This window comes from Chamaea fasciata, unplaced genomic scaffold, assembly GCF_029207755.1.
Source record: "Chamaea fasciata isolate MVZ Bird 193981 ecotype frontalis unplaced genomic scaffold, bChaFas1.0.hap1 SCAF_3, whole genome shotgun sequence".
NCBI classification, from domain to species: Eukaryota; Metazoa; Chordata; class Aves; order Passeriformes; family Sylviidae; genus Chamaea; species Chamaea fasciata.
Genome location: NW_027094088.1, coordinates 33,129,695 through 33,150,083, shown reverse-complemented (window position 1 = coordinate 33,150,083; position 20,389 = coordinate 33,129,695). Strand labels below are relative to the sequence as shown.

General features: G+C 41.2%; 1 protein-coding gene across 1 annotated transcript in view; it reads right to left on the bottom strand.

Annotated features, from left to right (window-relative positions):
- KIF26B (kinesin family member 26B) overlaps window positions 1–19,709 on the bottom strand; it is a 212,871-nt gene extending 193,162 nt beyond the window's left edge. The window contains exon 1 of the mRNA XM_066180297.1: window positions 19,637–19,709. The gene's annotated coding sequence lies outside the window, so the exon portion shown is untranslated. The remainder of the gene's footprint in view (window positions 1–19,636) is intronic.
- Between the last annotated feature and the right edge of the window lie 680 nt (window positions 19,710–20,389).

Genomic DNA, 20,389 nt, shown 5'->3' with positions numbered 1-20,389 from the left:
CTTCATGGGGGAGAAGGAACAGCATGTCTGTATGATAAGGTAATGCAGAAGCACCCTCTACCTCTTTCACACCCCTTCATAAATTTGTACCTTGCTGTACAGTGTTCACAGTGTTCAAACTCCATCGCTAGGAAAGCAGATGACAGAGAATAATCCTTTCCTTCCTGCCACCCAGCTCAGAGCTCATCTTCCTCAAGAGAGAAAGCAAACAACCACTTCCAGCACAAAGCACCCTCTGTTTCACACATACCTTTACACAAAGCTCGCAAGGAGACACAATGAAAGCAGGACAAGCTCAGCTGGTGGACACAAAGACAGGCAATAAAAAAGGTGAAAAATCTGCACTTTTACATGTTACATGGAACCTAGTTGATCATAGATTCATATATAAATGCATCATACACATTCTACTCTTTTGCAAGCATGCAGCAGATATTAACACTAATATTGGTCATACTCACTACAATTTCATACATAACTGTATTTTATTTGGTTAATGACAGCCTACACAATGTAAACATGGTAGCCTTGCGCCACTACCTCAGAGAAAAATCAAATATATCATGGATCTCAAGACTTTCTTGAACAAATTGTGTCCTTCAAACCAATATTACTCATTGGTCTTTACAAAAAGACAAAGCAGTCAATACTAACTAAATCACAGAGATCAGCTTCTGCTTGAAGATGCTCACAGAAGACTCATGGAGTTCTTTTGTTTCTGCAAGGGTCCCTGCAGAAATGACTGCTGGTACGTAATCCATCACACAAAGTAAGGGGAGAGGTAGGGGAAAGCAATGATCAAAGTTTGTCCTGGGTAGGAGTGTATTTTCCAGATTCACCTACTCCACAGGCAGGGTGTAGAAGAACTAATTAAGAAACTTGAGTAGGAGGTAAGCTTTACCCTGATAAAAACCCCATGTTATTCCATGATTGTGCAAACATTTCTGCTCTAAACACAATTCTGTTAGGAAAAAAGGGAGGGGAAAAAAGAAAAAAGGAAAAAAGAAAAAATCTCCTCCATTCTCCTTTCTCTCTTGGGGTGTACTTTCCCACTCAATAAAGAGATTATACTTGTAATTTACTTTTCAAAGGCACTTAGGCTATTTTCCAAGTGACTCTGTATCCTAACTTAAACATATCCTATCATCTTCCAGGCTACATTTGAAAGATATTCTGTTTGCAACATTCTAGAGCCCCAACGGTTGAAAAACAGCTCCTCACAGCTACAATGGCACCACTTCTGTTAAAGCAAAAGTAAGTCCAAAAATACTGAGATCAGTGGGAGGTTTCCTTCAAATAAGCATAATAGGATCTACACTATGACTGTAAATTAGCAGCACTGCTCCATCAAACGAGCTGGGAACCCTTGGATAAAAATCAGCTCACTTCAGTCAGTAAAGACTGAATTATTTACGTTGGCAGGATCTCTGCTAGCACAAGCAGTCTTCTGGTAAGTAAAAGCCAAGGTTGAGCAAGAACAAGACCAAGGGGGCAGCAACATGGCCTCCCTTGTTCTATTGCTCTGTACGCAGCAATTGACACCTTCTCTGGGCAAGACCATATTCCCTACTCTCCCTGCCACAGAAGTCACCCTTCACACCCAATACAGCATATTCGTATAAGCAATCCATTATCACTCCCAACTGAGCAAATGAAACCATCCCCTCTGCTAAAAAAGAGCATATTTCACTCTCTTCCTTCTGAAACTCTCTCCTTTCCCTAGCAGGAACACCCCCCACTGTTACTCCCTGTTGGGAACAGTAGAGACAGTGGTCATGAGGAAAGCACAGCAGAATTAGAAAGAGTATTTTTACATCAGCATCTTTCCAGAAAGCCCTGTAAAAGCACTGTCTTACCAACTGCAGTAAAAACCTCAGCAGTATTATTATGCCCCACCTCTTTAACTATTACCATTCTTGTCTGTCAAACTTGAACATTCTGCTGCTGACTTGAGCCTTTCATTTCAAAAAGGCAATGAGAGTACACCCTGTCCTAGAGTCTGTATCTCCAAAACACATCTGGGAGACCGGTTCTTTTCACAGTGAGGGGGAATTCAAAAATGAAGTCTTAATCCTGTCAGGTGTAGCCATCACAACATTAGTATTTCAAGATGTTTTTCTTGAGCTGACACATACAACTGACATTTGGACTTCTATAATTTAACACCTGTCGGTATAAACCAGCCACTCTGCAGCCAGAAAAAATGGGTTCCTTTGGTTTAGGCTGTTTTCTTATCTGAAAGAGACAGAAAGACTGAGTAGGGCTCACCTTACCAACTTGCAGCAGCAGGAAGCAGAAGAGAGAAAACCCTGGAAAAACAGGAGGATTAAAAATGGGACAGAAAAAGGAGGAGGGAAAAAAAAAAAAAAAACAACCAAAAAGTGTTTCCTAATTGCTCCATGGACTGGCTCAAGTCTCTGCTGATGGATCAGCACTGACGGACTCACAGCTGTACACATCTGGCACACAGGTGTTTGTGTTAGCATTGGATAGCTAGACAGCAGCCAGATTTTTAATTGGGCTGGGAAGAAGAGATGAAACTTCAGCAAGAAAATCTAAATACACATTCAGTGGTGCAAATCCAAGCCTTGACCAAAGAGCTCTGCTATGCAATTGTCTCGAGCTCTGCTAAATCTCTGGCCACAGCATAACAGGGTCTCCTGGAGGGAAGATTCTGCAGTTATGTGGCAGACAAACTCAGCTGTTGCTGAAAGGGCAGCATTTGTCAGGACCCTTTTGATAAAATAAAGAATAGAAACAAACTCGGAATTGCAGAAACCTCAACCCCTATGCTGGAAAAAGCAGCAGCTCTGTTCCCCCTTCTTTGCACTCTACTTTCCTGACTGGATTTGGAAAGATTGCATTTGCTTTCTTAGCCACCAGAGCACACTATGAGCTTGTGTTCAATTGACTGCTCATCTTGATCCCCTAGTACTTTCCTGCATCATTGCTATAAGCAATTTAGTGTCATTCATGGAGCCCAGATGTACTTCAGATGCATTTTTGCTCAGGTTTCCAGTCACCTCACAGAAGTCAGTGGCTATTGCTGCCTCTTCGCTCAGCTGAGGTCCAGCTACAAATTTGACCCAGCTATTGTCAAGATTAGATGAGCTTTCATGAGCTTACAAACCGTGAGCCTTATCAACCAAATGTTACTCTCACTCCTCACCATAGTGGCAGATATGATAGCTTTTTGCCCTCTGATGCCATTCACAAAGATATTTTCTGTGTAGTTGATATCCTTTTACCCACCCTTTCAAGCTCATCTGGGATAAGCATAAAGTACATGACTTATGATTACATGGGCCAGACATGTTAAAATACCAAACAACATTAGGGGGTTTTTGCCCTTTCAAACCTCCCCATTATTAGAAGCCTTGATAAACATCTAATCAACAGATCACTTGAACCTCTTTGAGTAACCAGGCTACAGCAGCAATTCTTGTTCTGACACACCCCCAAATTTTCAAAGTTTAGCTTGCTTTTCCTGATAGGAGAGCATTAGAGTTCTTTAACAAATGCCAGAACTGAGCCTCTATTGACACAGTAACCAGTGACTTCTCCAAAAGCCGTCATACCTGAAGTGGGGTTACTAAACATCACAAATGAGAAGGTCAGGACAGTATTTGTGACACCTATATGCTTACTGTTCCCTTGATATAAAAGAAGTTTGTGGCAAGCTAAAAGCATTTCTAACTCCTTTTCAAACATGAGAATCTTTTATTTTAAGCAAACAATAATTAGAAAGATTATTGTGGAGTTTATTTAATGATTTAGCAATCTCAAAAGAACTATTCAATATGTAAAATTTTGTAAACAAATCTATTCAGCTTCAGCACATCTACAACTGACAGGCATCAGAGCACCAAAAACTATTGCTCCTCTTCAGCTAACTTCTGTATCCTGCTTTTTAAAACCGTTTCTGCAGCTCACGCTTATGCTTTTCTCTCCTGTCTGAGAAGCATTATTATCTTTAAATTGCATGCAAGACCACTGTTTTGGAAGGGAAGAAATAAGCAAAAAAAGGAAAAAAGTCAATAGATTGATACAGATGTTGGTGGCTTATACAACGGGTAAAGAACTTTGCTTTTGCTAAGCTTCCTTTTCATTTTGGGTTATTGTATTCCTGCTTGATTCACTTGACTTTTGGAAAGAATTCTACCATTTCATGTACTTCACACTGAGGTGCAGCAAAGCTACCTTTCATTCATCTTGAATATGCTCTCCTCAAGAAACATTCATTCAGGTTCTCTTTTCCAGTTTCTTTTTTGCCTATCATAGCTTGACTGGAGAAGATTGGGGAACATCAAGGATATGGACTGATCAGAATTAGGGCATTGCAAGTCTTAGTACAGAACTAATCACGGACAGTTAAAACCTGAAGGGTTTTAGTTTAACAGGGCCATTTGAAATTCCCACTTCAAACCAATGATCTTTCATGTCCTTGAACATGAAAACACCAAGCAACCCAAGAAATCTTAATCTTAGCAAGTAGAAGTAAATTTCTGTCCACTTTATTCAAACCAGGTGGAGCTTATCTGCATGCCATCTAAGAAACAAGGGAATGAATATTGTTCCTAACCACTGGGAAAGGAGATCACGAAGACAACTTCACAGAAATGATGAAGCCTCTCCCATGCACACTCACAGTCAGAAGCACAAAAAAAAAAAACCTGAAAAGTATTTGCCTCTTCTCTGTGTTTCAACTTTGCATTAGATAGATTACATTGCCAAGAATATGTCATTAGGAAATAGGAATGAGTCTCCTCTCTGCACTGGTTCTCAAATCCTTGTACATGCAGAGCATTCCAAGCTGCACACAAGCCTGCTCCTACCACTCAGTGGCAGTCACATCTCACACTAGTATTGTTGACTGGGGACTTCTATCACCTTTTTATCTCAACTCCACTAAACATGCATCTCAATATTCACAGAGCTGTTACATGCCTTCTTTAGAAATTAGTTCCTTCATGGGAATGCACCCAGGATCAAGCAAGTAGGCATTGAGAAAGCTGGAGGGTTAGTTAAGAGATCTTGAGTTGCTGAGACCTGTCCTAAGATGAATGTACAATCCTTTAGGCTACAGAAGAAAAAGACAAAATAACTACTTGAAGCTGATGGTGATACTGGAAGGGGATGAAGGAGGGAGAGAGAAGAAATCAAGGCAATGACCTTAGAAAGAATTTTTTCTCCTATTTTCTGACATAAGCAATTTGTGTCAAGTTTACCCCTCTTGATGAGGTAAACAATTGCTGACCTAGAAGGAAGATCACAACTTTCCTATTAACGAGTTGCATGCCACCCTGCTTTCCCAAAAGACTTTATGATGTGTTTTGAACGGACAGAGGTTGCATAAGAGCATCCTGTAAGCAACACTGAGGTTTGACACCACCTGTCTGAAACATCCTCCTTGACACATACCAGGCCTGCAGTGGGCTGCTGCTTTAAATAGTGGCCACATACCAGGTATTGACAGCCACTTGCTCCACAGGCAGCCAAAGTCCCCTGCTGTCTAGCCATTCAGGCTCTCACAGGCTCACTGCCATCTGGTAAATCTTTCCCCCTCAGCAACATTTGGCCTGTTATCATTATCACCTCCTTCACACCCCAAGCCGTCTTCACCCACAGAAAGGCTGTTCTGCTTCCCTCTGCCTCAGGACTCGGCAAACTCTCATCATGTCCAAGATCAAACTACCCTTCAGTGACTCAGCCTCTTGGAATTCCCCTTTTCACCTCAAAGAGGGAAAAGCACCACCATCATCCTGTTCCTTTCCTGCCAGCAATACAATGGCCATGCTCCCTTCCTGGTTTGCACAGCCTTTTAGAGTCCAGCCTCAGGGTCACCTGGCTTATCAGGTGCACAGCTCCCAAATGCAGCAGGTACCCTTCTACCCTTCTCCTGCCCCTCTACTGTGACACCCCAGATCAGGTTAATTGACACCATACTTACCACTTTGGGTGTGCATAACATCATTCGTTATTTTTTTATTAGCACTTGGGGTTGTTTTTATTAAACAAACCGAGGAAAGAAAAATCCCACTGCAACCCAGTGAAATTTAATTCTAACAGTTTAACACTATCTCGGTGTGAGTTATGTTTGCTTGTGAAAGCTCCTCAGCTTTGATGTAGCACCAGACAGTAACCAGATATAGTTTTATATTTATAGCTGCTCCATTAGCACAGTTATATTAAGAGCTTGTTAATGATCTAGTTATCAAATTGTCTAATTATGGTTTTGCTTAATTTCTTTTGTGCACATGAAATCACTTATAACTACTGCCTGTGATCCCTGGAACACCTAAAATGAGGTGTAACATATCAAAAACTTCCCTTTGGAAGTGAAATTTGTATATGCATGTACACTTCTTTTATCACTTCTGATCTCATAATATTCTACAGATTTCTCATGCACAATAGCTTAAATATATTTATATCATTTTTATGCTTGCATAAAATATTACAGACATATGAAAACAAACAAGAATGCACCAGAAAAGCTAAAATCTACCTTTGAGGTTGTTACTTGCCCTTAACTTCCAAGCAGCAAAATCTAAAAGTATTAGGGCAGCCATGGAGGAACATTTATTCGACCAAAGATAAAGGGCAAGAAGCAGGAGCACACCTCAGCTTTTCAGCTGGGAATAATTTCATGAGCAAAGTTGTTTGCAGATTTCCACTCCAGTTGCAAGATCAGCTTATATTTTATTAGCACAGTACAAATATTTGTGATATGCAAAGGGGAAGAAAGAGAAAAAAAACCCAAATCCTGAAGAAACTTATGGAAGCAACAGGAATCTGAAATACATCCAGTGCAAACTGAGTAACTCTGTCACGACTCCCTTGCATACAGCATGAGGACAAACTGCTGTGCACAGGACACCTTTTCTCCAGGCAAAGCTCTCTTCTCCAGCCTTGGAGTAGTTGCACTGTTTAGCCATGCCAACACACGTGGCAGAAAGTGTGTTCTGACACACAGCCTTTTTTTCTTAAGTCTGCTGTAAACACACCTGCTAAATTTCATTACACTATTGTCAGTGTGTGACTTTCTACCCAAACTATAAACTCATGTGTACACTTCAGCATATGCTTCAGCTCCAATTCAGCAGACTCTGCCTGCAACTGCTGAGGCAGGAATTGCACAAGTTTTGGTATTTTGTGCCAAGAATAGGTGCTGGAGTCTGGCTTTGAGGGGCTGGTGAGTGCAGGAAGACGTGTGGGGAAGTCAAGAAGCCAAGGTCAGTATGGAAGCTGTGGGCTGCTGAGTGTGGCTTTACATGACAAGAAGAGACCTCCAACTCCACTCACCATGGCTTTTGCAGAACCTGCACTGGGCTGCTTCTGTGCCAAGTGATCCAGAAGGCACCCACTACACCAGCAGTGACTCAAGCTGACACAGCTGCATGATATAAGGTTGCCCTGAGGGAAGGTACCAGCTTGGCTCCAGAGGTTGATGGGCTACTTGGCTGCCAGGCATCTGGTGATGTGGGTATAGAACGAACCTACATGAATCTAAAGCCAACTGAAGTTGGGACAGAGTACAATGTGATCCTGTGGGCCATGGTCAGCCCCCTGAGACCACTGCTGCTTCTGAACACTCACTCAGCCAGAAGCGAGCAACATTGTCTAACATCTACCACTGTGCTCCTCCAGGCTCCTAAATGCTTTGTTTGAACACATATCTTTACAGACAGATTAGGGGAGCTTTGGAGTACAGCTAATAACCTCCTGTTGTTGTCACCTATTAAAAAAAAGAATAACACAAACTCAAAAAGTAGGCATTGTTTCAGTGCAGAACTATTGGGTTTGTTCAAAATCACTCACACTGTGAAACCCCAGGCTGCCATAGCCTATATCCCATCCTCTGCACTTTCACAAAGTCCCAAACAATTCTCATGGTGAAGGATGCAAGAGAGCTCAGCTGGAAAAAGTTCTCACCAAGGTCTCAATGAAAGCATTCACAGTTGAAGGAGGCCAAGCACTCCCCTCCCCACATCCATTCACTGTGAACAGAAGCCTCAAGCCCTTGCTGGGGGCCCACAGGGGACAGGCACAAAATAAGCCCTCACTGCCAAACAGCTCAGTGTTGCTGGCCCCCCACGACACCGATCTACAAGTGTGGGCTAAAAACATGTCTAACCCATTCCCACCACAGCTCACGTTCTGTGCTGATTAAGCTGACTGCTGACAAGCCCAAGAGGGGATCAGCCTCTTGACTTGTGTGGTCTGATGAAGGCTAAGATTACAAACCTTTCCCCAAATAGTCCCTGAGTGAGCCACACACACAAAAACAAAACAAAACAAAACAAAAAAAAAAAAAAAATAGAAGGAGGGGGGAAAAAACTTCCAGTAGTAACATTAGCCAGCCTTAAACAAAAATACAATGTACCTCAAGTTACAGTTTCAGATGAAAAGCTCTCTAACCAGTGAGGAGGAGTATGGATTTCCAACTTTTGTAAAGATTAAAGACACTGATCATGACTTTGGACTGATACAGGACTTCTTGTGCACCCAGTCACAGCATTATCAACAGGGAAATGGGAAGTGCATCTGAATGAACAAAGCTAATAGTCCTAGAAACAATCACTGTCACTATGACACTGATCTTCTCTCTCCCTTCTACCCAACGGCACCTCCCACAATTAATCTATAGAGTAACCCTCTAAATCCAGCTCCAGGTTTCTCCATTACTGGTTCAGGTCTTAGATTCAGAAATCAAACCCAATTTAAGAAAATCTGGACATACCTCCTTAAATAAAAATCATTTACAACCAGCAGAGTAACACAATGGCCTCCTGAAGTACCTTCTACAAATTTCAGCAATCACTGATTAAGTAAACTGATAAAGATTTCAAAATCTACATACATGCATAATTCATGCAACCTGAAAAAAAAATCTTGTTTTTGTTGTTTATTGACAGACAACCCAACATCTGGATTTAGATTTTTTTAAAAACAGCTAAACAAACAAACAAAGACAATAGTGTTAACATCATCTGAGAAAGATGCTTCAAGGAAAACAGTGCAAGGAAAGGGGAAACATGGAGTTGTTATTTTACTGGTTTAAATTTATTTTTGTCTGAATAGTTGAAAGCTACATATCCAGAAAGAAAACAATTGTGAGAAAACTCTCCTACCACTGCATTACCTTATTTTCCTTAGTTTCATTTCCAGAACTTGAGTCTCATTTTGTTATTAGTCTCTATTTATCCCTCATACACATCTTTACTCCTTCTGATCCAGGCAGACCCAGACAGTTCCCATCAGAGATTATTCTTCTCTGAAGAAGATGAGGCACAAGCTAAAGAGCATAATGTTCTGGAATTAGCATCAACTCTCACTATTTCTACTTCTAGTGCTGCAGCAGAAGAGTTGCACTGAGATGGAGATGAGATTGAGTCAGAGGGCTGAAGGAGCATGAGCAGATCAGCAGTGACTAAAGGTGCCACTGTGGTTTTAGGCCAGATTCCCAAGGCACAGCCATATGAAGCATTCTGCAGCCAGCTCCCACAGCAGCTTCTGCGTCCCCAACCTTGGTGCCTACAGCCCTTAGATAAGCCATGAGGAGCAACAGGTACGCTGCAGCAGTGACACCTGGCACTGGAGAAAACAACCTTGCAAAGAAAAGCTGCCAAGCATGAGGTTGCTTATTGCAGTTCTAACCTCGAGAGCTATTCTACCAGGATCCTTAGATCCTCCCAGACTGCTAAGGCAGCTGGACAATTCTCTCCACCCCTTTAGGCCACACCACTCAGCAGAGGAGCCTTCTGGGGTTTAAAACCTCCATCTCCTCAGAAACTGCACTGACCACCCTCACCCCTTTAGGCCACACCACTCAGCAGAGGAGCCTTCTGGGGTTTAAAACCTCCATCTCCTCAGAAACTGCACTGACCACCCTCATGCATGACAAGGTAAGACACATTCTCTGTAGTTCTTGCAGAAGGTGCTGCTGAGCAGCCATCCCACAGTCCAGCTAACTGCAGCAGATGGGAAAAGAGGAAAAGAGAAAGAAGCAGCCACCAAGTAATAAATATACTACAAAAATGAAACAGATTGTCCATTGTCAGCCCTTCTACTCAGGACCTGAGCAAAGGTTAGAGACTGCCCTACAATAATTCACTCTGAGTTTGTAATTACTTTTTCAGATGGGCAAGTAACACAAGCAGAAGAACCCTAGAATACTGCACTACTCAAGCTGGCAAGAACACAAGCTGTGTCCCATAGGAAAAACAAACTGCTTTTGCAAGATGGAAGATGCCTATTCCTATATGCCAACAGACCACTTTGGATGCATACAGTGGCTCCACCTAGTATGTTGTAAAGTGGAGGAGAGTTTTTTGTCCCCCATACTTCAAATTTGCAGATGGATATACAGTTGTACTGCACAAATTATTTGACATATTTAATTGCAAGCATTTAAGCTATCTTTGCGGCCATTTGTACAGTTTGATACTAAGAACTGTGGCTCCAGCTCACAGTATCTGTCTGAAATTATTTTATCATCAACACTACACAAGCTACATCTAAGGTCTTCTAGGGTTTTCCAGATGCGATACTAGAACACTGGGATCTTGTTTTATTAATGCTTACAGAGTCCCCATTGAGGACTCCACTGATTACCAAAGGGACTGGCAGTCTGGAGTTACTGGGAAGTTCAACTCCCCCTCCCTCCCCTAATTTTAAATGGTTTTGGTGCTTTTAGTTTCAACTAAACCCTGCATTTAGTATTGTAATTTAACTTACTCTCCCAAGTTACCATCCACAGAACATTTTCCAGCATGCTCACAAGATTTCACCAGAGACCTTTTCTGGCATCCACTTCTGTAGCATTTTCTGAATTTATTATGAAAAACTTAAGGGACATGGAAAGGGAAGGATTACAGAGACATCAGTTGTATCCCGTGCAAATATAACTAATGAAATCTGACGTGTATGTATACATTCAGAGTTTTTATGGCTTTTTTAAAAAATAAACATTGAATACATTACTACTTATTAAGTTCATTTTATTTCTAGGGAGAATTATACGCGCACAGCTAGAACATTCTACACCATCTTCCACAACAGATGTGAACCTCTCATTCCCCACCCAACCTTCTGCCCCTGTTCCCAGCCAGGCTTTGTACAAAATTGGTTTCACACTTATACTTGGCAGCAATGCCAGACATATCAGATGCATAAGGTGTTTGCAGCCCTCTTCTACACAAATAAGCACTGGAATGTCTCTGTCCTGAACCTTGTTATGGCTAGTCTCCTCATTCCCATATTGGTATTTTTAAAAAATCTACACAGAAAAGTGCCTCTGCTATTTAATATCATATTAAGTCAGCTCTCAGATGGCAATACAAAAAGAAATCTCAAAGGTTTGAAGACAGCCTAAGTTATTTCTCTCAAGGACATTTAAAAGCATTTTTAACTTCAGGACGGAAATCTGCAACACAATGAATAAATAATTCTGACCCCTTCTTGCAAAATCAGTCCCAAACAGAAATTTCAAAACCATACTCTTTTGGAGTACAGAAATTGCATTTCCTATACTCTACTTGCCCTGGTCCCCAATTCCAGCTGATCCAAGAGTACTTGTAGACTCTTCAGTAAGAGAAGCAAAGCAACAGAATCACAGAACAGCTGAGTTTGGAAGGGACCCCTGGAGGTGATCTCTATACAAACTCCCTGCTCAAGTATGACCACCTAAAACAGACTGCCTAGGACCAGGTCTGGTCCAAACAACTTTGAAACATCTCCAATGGACTCCACAACATCCTTGGGCAACTTGAGAAAGTGCTCAGTCACCTGCATGGTGAAAGTGTTTCCTGATGTTCATATGGAAGCTCCTGACATTTTTCCTCATTTCTTTTGGAGCAATCCAGATCTGTGTGGGCTATGGTACCTGGTAAAACAGATGATCAAGTCACCATCTGGAATACGATTGCTAAAGATTCCCCATCTTTCTACATACTCATTACACATCACAGCAACCACTACTGAAAGTCCTCCTCCCTTACTTCCTCAGATGAGGGAATCCTCAGGCTTCCTTTACAAGTGACAGAGCAGAAATCACCTACTGTACGTGTACAAACTGGGCTCAGAACTGATATGATCAAGTCTACTGTCAAATACATTGTGGCACACTCCAAAGCAGGAGCAAACGTGCAGAACAGTGCTGTGCAGCCCTGTGGGACATGCTCTGCATGGGTGGGCAGCAACTATGGTCCTGCTGACAGATTTGGGACACTGCCTTAAGTCCTAAGCTTATTCTTGTTTCAATGCATTAAAATGTCTTTAGATCTCATCTCAGGAAAGCGATTCCTATGTCACGTTTCATTTGCAGCTTTAGTACATCACTCATGAGATAAATCCATGAAACAGGTTGCCTAAGTCACTATGAGCAATGTCTAAAACAGAAAGAATTTTTTAGGGTAAAGTCAGTAGTCTGCAACCCAGTCCCTCTTCATGTAGCCAAACAAGGCTGTAAAGGGACTTCCACAGGGAGGGACATATTTGGGCCATAATGGCTCATAATGTGCAGTAACTTATGGAAATGTTGTCCCTTTGCCTTCTACAAAGTTTATTTAATTTTAAAACAAGTCTGAAAACAGAATAAATAGTATAAGAAGCAGCCCAGATGATAATTTTAAATGGTATCACAGCAATCCCATGTGCAGAAAAATCCTTTGTGAGGGAAATGTGTCACAGCTACCACAGAGCTGTAAAAAGGCTTGGCCAACAAACATGGGGTGTGGGTAGCCATGCTGCAGACTCACAGCACCCTGCCCACAGCTGAGAAGCTCCCTGACTTGGACCACCGAGCTTTGATGCCAATACAAAATTCAGTTTTCAGATATTTGCAACACCACCCTCTCAATTCTGCTCATGGAGAGCACAGAGGCACCATGCAGATAGAGATGTGAGTGCTGAACTGGCCCCCTCCTCCTTCCCTGCCATTCCCCCAACACTCTTCTGCCCCTTAGAGCTCCCCAGGGTTTCCAAATACCAGAAACTATTCAGAAGTCAAGATACCACTGTGATATGTAAGTGACTAGAAAAAATAAAATAGAAACCCTGTAAAGCTAAAAATAAATGTAAACTCTTCTGGTATTGGTTGGGTGGGGCAGATGGGGAAGTAAAACACAGTTAGAAATCCAGATATTATGCAACTTACTCAGTTGAACATCTTTTCTTGATTATGTTTATTAGAGAGCTCCTATCCAAAACCTCAAATTACCCTAATTTGAAACACATTAGATTTTTTAATGTAAATACTAACCAAAAGAAACTAAATCTTTCAAGAGCAAGAAGGAATCCAATTTTTTGCCTCTAATGATAAACAACTTTCACTGCAGTCAGAAAACAAGAGCAGGTCTTTAGCTCTTCAAAGTGTCCTATATCCTTTAAAACACTCACACTAATTCCATTAGTACTGAGTTTCAGGACTGCATCTTTCCATTTTCCCTCCACACACAGTCCCAAAGTTTTCCTTTACTCCTCACTCTTCTATAAGTACTGCAGAGACACGCAGCAACTTTACTTTCTTTCCAGCCTTTTATGAATTAAAAAGAAGTCCTCCCATAAAACACAGGATTTCTTTGTATATGGCACTTCAAAGGACCATCAGCAAACACAGCACACAACAGTTACCATGAAGGAAATGCTGTAAGATCACTGCATGCTGAGAATTCACTCCCCTTTCCACTGTCTCTGAAAAAATGGAGAAAATAGGGTTCTCATTTAAAATTAGAGAAATAAGGAAAAAAAAGGTTCTTGGAGCATTTTATTTTCCCCTTTTAAAAGAAACAAACAGAAAAGCAAGTTTCTAGAACATTGCCTTTGACCATGTTTTCCCTCCATAAGCAACCTTTGACCGAATAGCAGAGCAAGTTAATACCATTGAGGCAGTTGTTTGTTTCCTCAGCATCCACTTCTTCAAAGCAGCTCACGAATATCAACCACTCAACTGAGGCGTAATTTCAAAAGGTCTAACTTTGAAAGAGCTACTGCTCGAGATTTTAACTTTTACTAACAGACCTTCTAACCAACATCCTACCAGCTTAGCTGTGCATGTAAAGATTTAACAGATAATTTATTTTTTAGGTATTATGGAGAAACATTAAGAGATGGAGGGTGTTGACTGAAGTGAAACACAAACACTAGTGAGCAGACACTATGAAAGTGGATATTTGGACATTTTTCTCTGCCTAAATTCTGCTCCACTCCCCACTACTGTATGTAATCATCTTTCAGCTCTAAAATTAAACTGTTAGTTTTCATCTTCTCTCCAGATGGAGAAGCAAATGAAATAGAGTATGAACACTTCTTTTGACATACCAGGTGCTGTGCTGGTCACAATATATTCAGCTAGAGAAAACCAAATCAAAGAAATTACTTTGTATGTGAAACAGGTACAGGGAGATTTGCAATGAATTTTAGTGAGACGCCCTCAAGTTAGGTGTACAAGGGCTATATTTCAATCAGAAATATGCACTTTTGTAGTTTCATTCTGATTAGCCTTGGATATTCGGTTTCTACTCCAGAATTTTAATTAATAGTTCAGTTATGCTAAGCCCACTCACTGAGCACTCCAAGTTTGGCACTGTTTCACTGGAAGTCATTGCACAGAGTGGAGAGCAGGTTGCATTGCCAAGGAGCTAGGCTTGAGCAGTAGCAGAAATGCTTCAGCAATAGTAGAAATGCATCAGAGTGAAGGCTCTGTGCATTGCACATTTCTTTACACATAGCTATTTCCCCTTTAAAGGCTAATTTAAATCTTTAAGGTACACACAAAAGCTCAAGGTACAGATTTATGCCCCCCAAGCTCTGTTCCATGAAGTACACACTAGCTAACAGATACCACTCAAATTTTGCTATTTCTACTGGATTGGCACTCATAATTAAGAAAAAATTTTTTTTTTCTCTGCTTTGACCTCACTAAAGATGTCTCACAAATCCACAGTCAAGCAAGGGTACACTTCAAGATCTTCTCCTGTCTGTTACCATCACGGTGTTTGACAAGTGACCAAATCCCAGCCTTCAGGGAACAGAAGGAGATGATACTAAACACAAAACTAGAAGCAGTTGCACCCCACCTGAAAGTCAGAGCCTGCCCAGGTGGCAGATCAATTAGCACTTGTGTAAGTGGAAGGAGTATATTAATTATTTCCCCCCTGCCAAGAATTCCTTAGTGAGCTGACGAGATACCCACCGTTTTCCATCCAACATAAGATTTAGCACATCTTACAAAGCAAGCTGTTAGTCTAAGACCAAAAACTCAACATGATGAGAAGGATACAGAAAGCCAGTGCAAATGGAATTCATGCAGGAAGTTGAAGTGAATGGAAAAGAAAATCAAAACAGTCAGCAAAGTGAAACTTTATTGACCAAGGAAAGGCTCATTCATCACATAAAAAGTTCAGCATAGAAAACATTAGCCTTCCTGACCTGGAATCTGTGATAAGGTCAGGATCCCTCATTTAGGGATCTCTCAGTGAGTGACAAGTCCAACTACTTCAGAGATAAGATTTTATTAGTGCTACTAAAACTCAAATACCTGGAACTGGTTTTTGCTGGTGCAAGCACACTTTTTGTCTTAGGAATCCATGTGGAATCTGAGAACAAGATCTTTAAATTCTTTTAAATTTAAATCCATGCACTAGGCAGACTTTGGGACACAGTTACAAGTGCAGTTGCATTATTTTGTGACTTTCATAGTTCTGTACCACAACTTATTCTGAAAAGCTGACAATTACACATATCACAAAAAAGACAAAACCAAGAGTATTAACACTGATACAGCAATATATCCAAAGGTAACATCAGGCATGAAAAGAGAATATGATGCAAAAGATTTCAATTCAGTTCATATCTGAACAGCATTTGGACAGCATCATAAACCCATATACAAAGATGGGGTACTCTGACATCACTTGAGCCTAAGCACACACTACAGTTAGAGGAGGAAAAAAGATCACCTTTAAGAGTGTCTGAGTTGGTAAAGTCACCTCTTGAGGACTGTGACTTCAGTGACTGTAAAAATGCCCTAAATACATCAAACAGTTTGATCAAGCATTATACTGCATCGTAGTTTAGCAAGGCTATTCCAAGTCATTTTCTCCACTGAAAGGGCAAAATTGTTGCTGGTGATTTATTTACATGGATTGCTAATACAAACATCCTGAAATTCCCTAAACACAAGGGCAAAGACTTTGCTTTGACCAGCTTTGCTTACATTCTCCCAGAAGTATGGACACTCCATATGAACACTCCAGACAGCATCTATGCAGAGGGAAGGTCATGGGTTATGCAAGGAAAAGAAAAGTACACACAAATTGTGAGAAAATGTCACAAAATACTACAGCATAAACTAAACACTACACTTCTCTCTTCCACAAGCAGTTTGAAAAGGAGTGTGGATTAAACTTCATGAAGCAGTCTAGCACCACAAAAAGTCATGTCACTTTGTTTCAGTTTAGACTCTTACCTTACAATCGTCAGACCATTTCTTCACTTTCAAAAAAAACCACCAGGATAAAGGGGCTCTTAAGATCACCACACAAAGAACATGTTTATGTTCTGAAGAATCATACAGTACTGTCAAATACAAATCACAAACAGGCAATTTACTCTCACCTTAAATACAAAAGAAATGTGATTTCTGCTAGGTCTCATCCTTTAAATCAGCTTAGGCACTAAAGAATAATTCCACCTACTACTGAGAAGAATAAAGGCTAATGAGGTGATTTAGGGCTTGGCTCACGCAGTTCCTAAATGACCAGAAGGCTATTCCAAAAAGCATACCCTTTAAAGTACTAGGAAATAACCAACATGAATAACAGAAGAGTAGCAGCAACCCTGAGATGACAGAAGAACACCACTCTTGTAATTCTTTTTTCTCCACTAGCCCACAGATTCAATATCAACCTTGGACTCCACTTTGGTAAAATATTAGTAAATAAAGCACAGTCAGGCATTCTCGCCCCTCTGGTCCAACTAATGGCAGGTACAGGAAAAGACCACCATCTCTCTCATGAGAGGAAGGATCTGTCACTGCTGCAACAAAAAGTGTATTTATACCCAAGAAGCATCCAGAGAACAAGACAACCAGGTTAAACTGGGAGCCTCTGCAGAGTCAGGAACCAAATCCATATATTCCAAGTCCTGTAAAAAGGCATCAGTTATCTCCAGCTAGGGTAGGAGGATGCTTTCAAAGTTATTCTGTCAATACTGAACAATCAGAGAACTGAATGTTTGTTCTTTGTCCTTTCTTAATTCACAATTAAGCCATTTAATTTATGAAAGAAATACAGCATAAACTGTAAATACGTTAAAATTAGATATAGATTTCTGAATTCTGAAATGGCCAGTAGTCTCACACAAATCTGCTTTATAAATGATAATGACTCCTTGGGACGTGAAAGCACAATACCAAGCAATATAGATGTTATATAAGAGCATAAAAGAAGAAAAAAATGCAAACAATCCACACACACCTTCCCATAAAACAAAAACCCTCACAATAACCAAAAAAACAGTAAAGCAAACAGCACTGGTTTAAACAAAAAAAAAACACTTAAACTGAAAATTGACAGCAATTTCCAGACCAGTGTGGCTAAAACTTCTGCAATAAACAGAGTTCCAACCAACATGGAAGTGGCCTTTTCTGCTGGCTGTGGATTGATTTTCTTTGGGCTTATCCTTGATAGCAATATATCTTCCTGAATGGATCTCTTTCACTCCTGTTCTCAGGAGCAGCAGATTAACAATTCATCAAGGTTCTCCAGTAAAATGAAACTGCTTCAGCTTTAGCATCACTCACAGGATGGGCCCTTAAAATTGTTGAGACTTCAGCACCTACTTACAAAAGGAAAGACTAGCAAATTTCTGGTCTGAAATTCACTAATGACCTGCTTGCTCTCATAAGTGTGTTTCTGACAGCTACAGTGCTGATACAGATTAGCAGAGAGTTTAGAATCATAGAATCGTTTGGGTTGGAAAACACCTTTAAGACCATTGAGCCCGATCATTAACCCAGCCAGGGTGCCATCTTTGCACATCTTTGACATACCTCCAGGGGCCATGACCCAACTACTTCCCTGGGGAGCCTGTTCCAATACTTGTCAACCCTTTCTGTGAATAAGTTTTCCCTAATATCCTGCCTAGACCTCCACTGGCACAGCTTGAGGCCATTTCTTCTTCTCCTGTCAATTTTCACTAGGAAAGAGAGAGCACCACCACCTCACTACAATCTCCTTTCAAGCAGTTGTAAAGACTGACAAGATCTCTCATGAGGCTCCTTTTCTCCAGGTAAACATCAGCTGCTCTTCATAAGACCTGTGCTCCAGACCCTTCTCCAGCTCCTCTGCACTTCTCTGGACACTCTCCAGCACCTCAGTGTCCTGGGAGTGAGCAGCCCAGAACTGGGCACAGCACTCGAGGTGGGACCTCACCAGTGCCCAGTACAGGGGGACAACCATTGCCCTGGTCCTGCTGGCCACACCTGTGCTGATACAGGCCAGGATGCCATCAGCCTCCTTGGCTACCTGGGCAGAGGTTGTCCGACTGAAGTCTGGCCTACAATCTCTTACACATCTTGTTTCTACAGTTCAAGTGTAATTTCTCAGATTATATACAGCTCCTCAATAATTCAACTTCTAAATATATTCAGTGGAATGCATTTAGAAAGAGGAAAAAAAAGCATTTAATAAGCATCTTTATATACAGCCCACAATACAGTGCTGCCTACATCTGGACAAAGTACCGAAACTGACTTTAGAAACAGCAGGTTTCTAACACTCAGATAGGAAAAAACATGGGAATCGTGAGTACTGGGGGAGGGAAAAAACCCACATATGCTATTGAATACTCAGTCACCACTGAATATCTGACGAAAAAGGAATTAAAATTGAAACTGTCTATATGCAATATTTAACTACAAGGATATGAGCACCACACTTTTAGACACATTACAACCTAAGCCTATCATCTTTGCCACACTAGAGCAGGAACAACAGTATCAAGGAGCAGAACGGTGACCCATAACAACACCAGGAATCAAGATTCCACTCATCTTCAGGTCTTTATGAAGAGAGAGCATGATCAGAAAAGTTAGAAAGTTAAAATTGTTATGTCTCCCATTTCTTTAAATATAGCCCAGGGCAACCTAAATGGTGCTGAGAAGAGTAAAGAAGAAGAGGTACTACAAGTCAGGAAGAAGCAACCTGCAATACTTTCCTAAAGGTCAGTTTTACTGCCAGCTCAGGGTCTCACCCTCGGTCTCACAGCCTCCCATTCTTATTGCAGAGCTTCTATTACTGAGCACCATGACACCTGCAGCCCCCAAGAGAGTTCAGCTACTCAACAGCAACAATAACAACAAAAAAAAAAATAAATAAATAAAAAAACCACGAAATTTTTTAAAAAATCACCACCACCCCAATCCAGAGGATGGAGGCCAGGAGACTAAAAATAGACCCTCAAGCTCTTAGCTTGAGAATTTAGTAATTTAGTTGAATTTGGCAGTAATGGTAGGTCTGCTACTTGAGTACTTGATACACAGCCCAACACACTTAAAAACAAAAGGTTAAAATTAAATTTTAAAAATACTTTCAACCAGGCATCTTGTTGGAGGACATTGAATATCATATACCTGGGCAGACAAATACAGAGCTGTAAATCCCACCCAGATGCATTATTCATGACAGGTCACATCTCTGAAGTTGCCCTATCCTATATCCCAGCTGCAAGGCTGCAATGCTCACAAGTCCCCAATCAGCCCTCAGGTGGGGTTTATCCTCTCCCCTCCTCTCTTCCAGCTGCATTAAACCATCTGTGCTAAAGTGAAATGGCTCCCTGCTTCCAGTAGATTGCGTTTATGGCTGCCCCTGGAATACACTAGTTGTACCAAAGGGATGCCATTTCAGCATCTCCATCCCTTACAATTTCATTAGCATCTGGCACCTACTGACTGTCTGTCAAGTGCAAGACAAAAACAGGTACAAAAACATGCCCCTGAAACAAAAAGATGAGCTGTAAAATGGTGGGGGTTTTTTTAACCAAAAGCCAGTTTCTCAAGTTTCTTCCCATAAATTTAACCAGCAAAAGACTTTTACTTTTAGAAACAGAGGTTAATTACCATCAACTTTGAGGTAAGTAGGTACTTCACAAGCAGCACCCTGAGTTCATGGAATCTGGTCTCTAACACATGCAGAACACAGCCAGCCACCTGCAGATATGCCTCAGCCTCTGGAGGCAGAGGGCCTTGCCCCAGTACTTCAGCAACAGGCAGCTGTCAAATCACTGAGAAAAGTCATCAAGACTCCCACAGTTACACTGCAATTTCATCCACACCACCACCACCATTCTGCATACATCTCAGTATTCAGCAGTAGCTCCTTTAAAA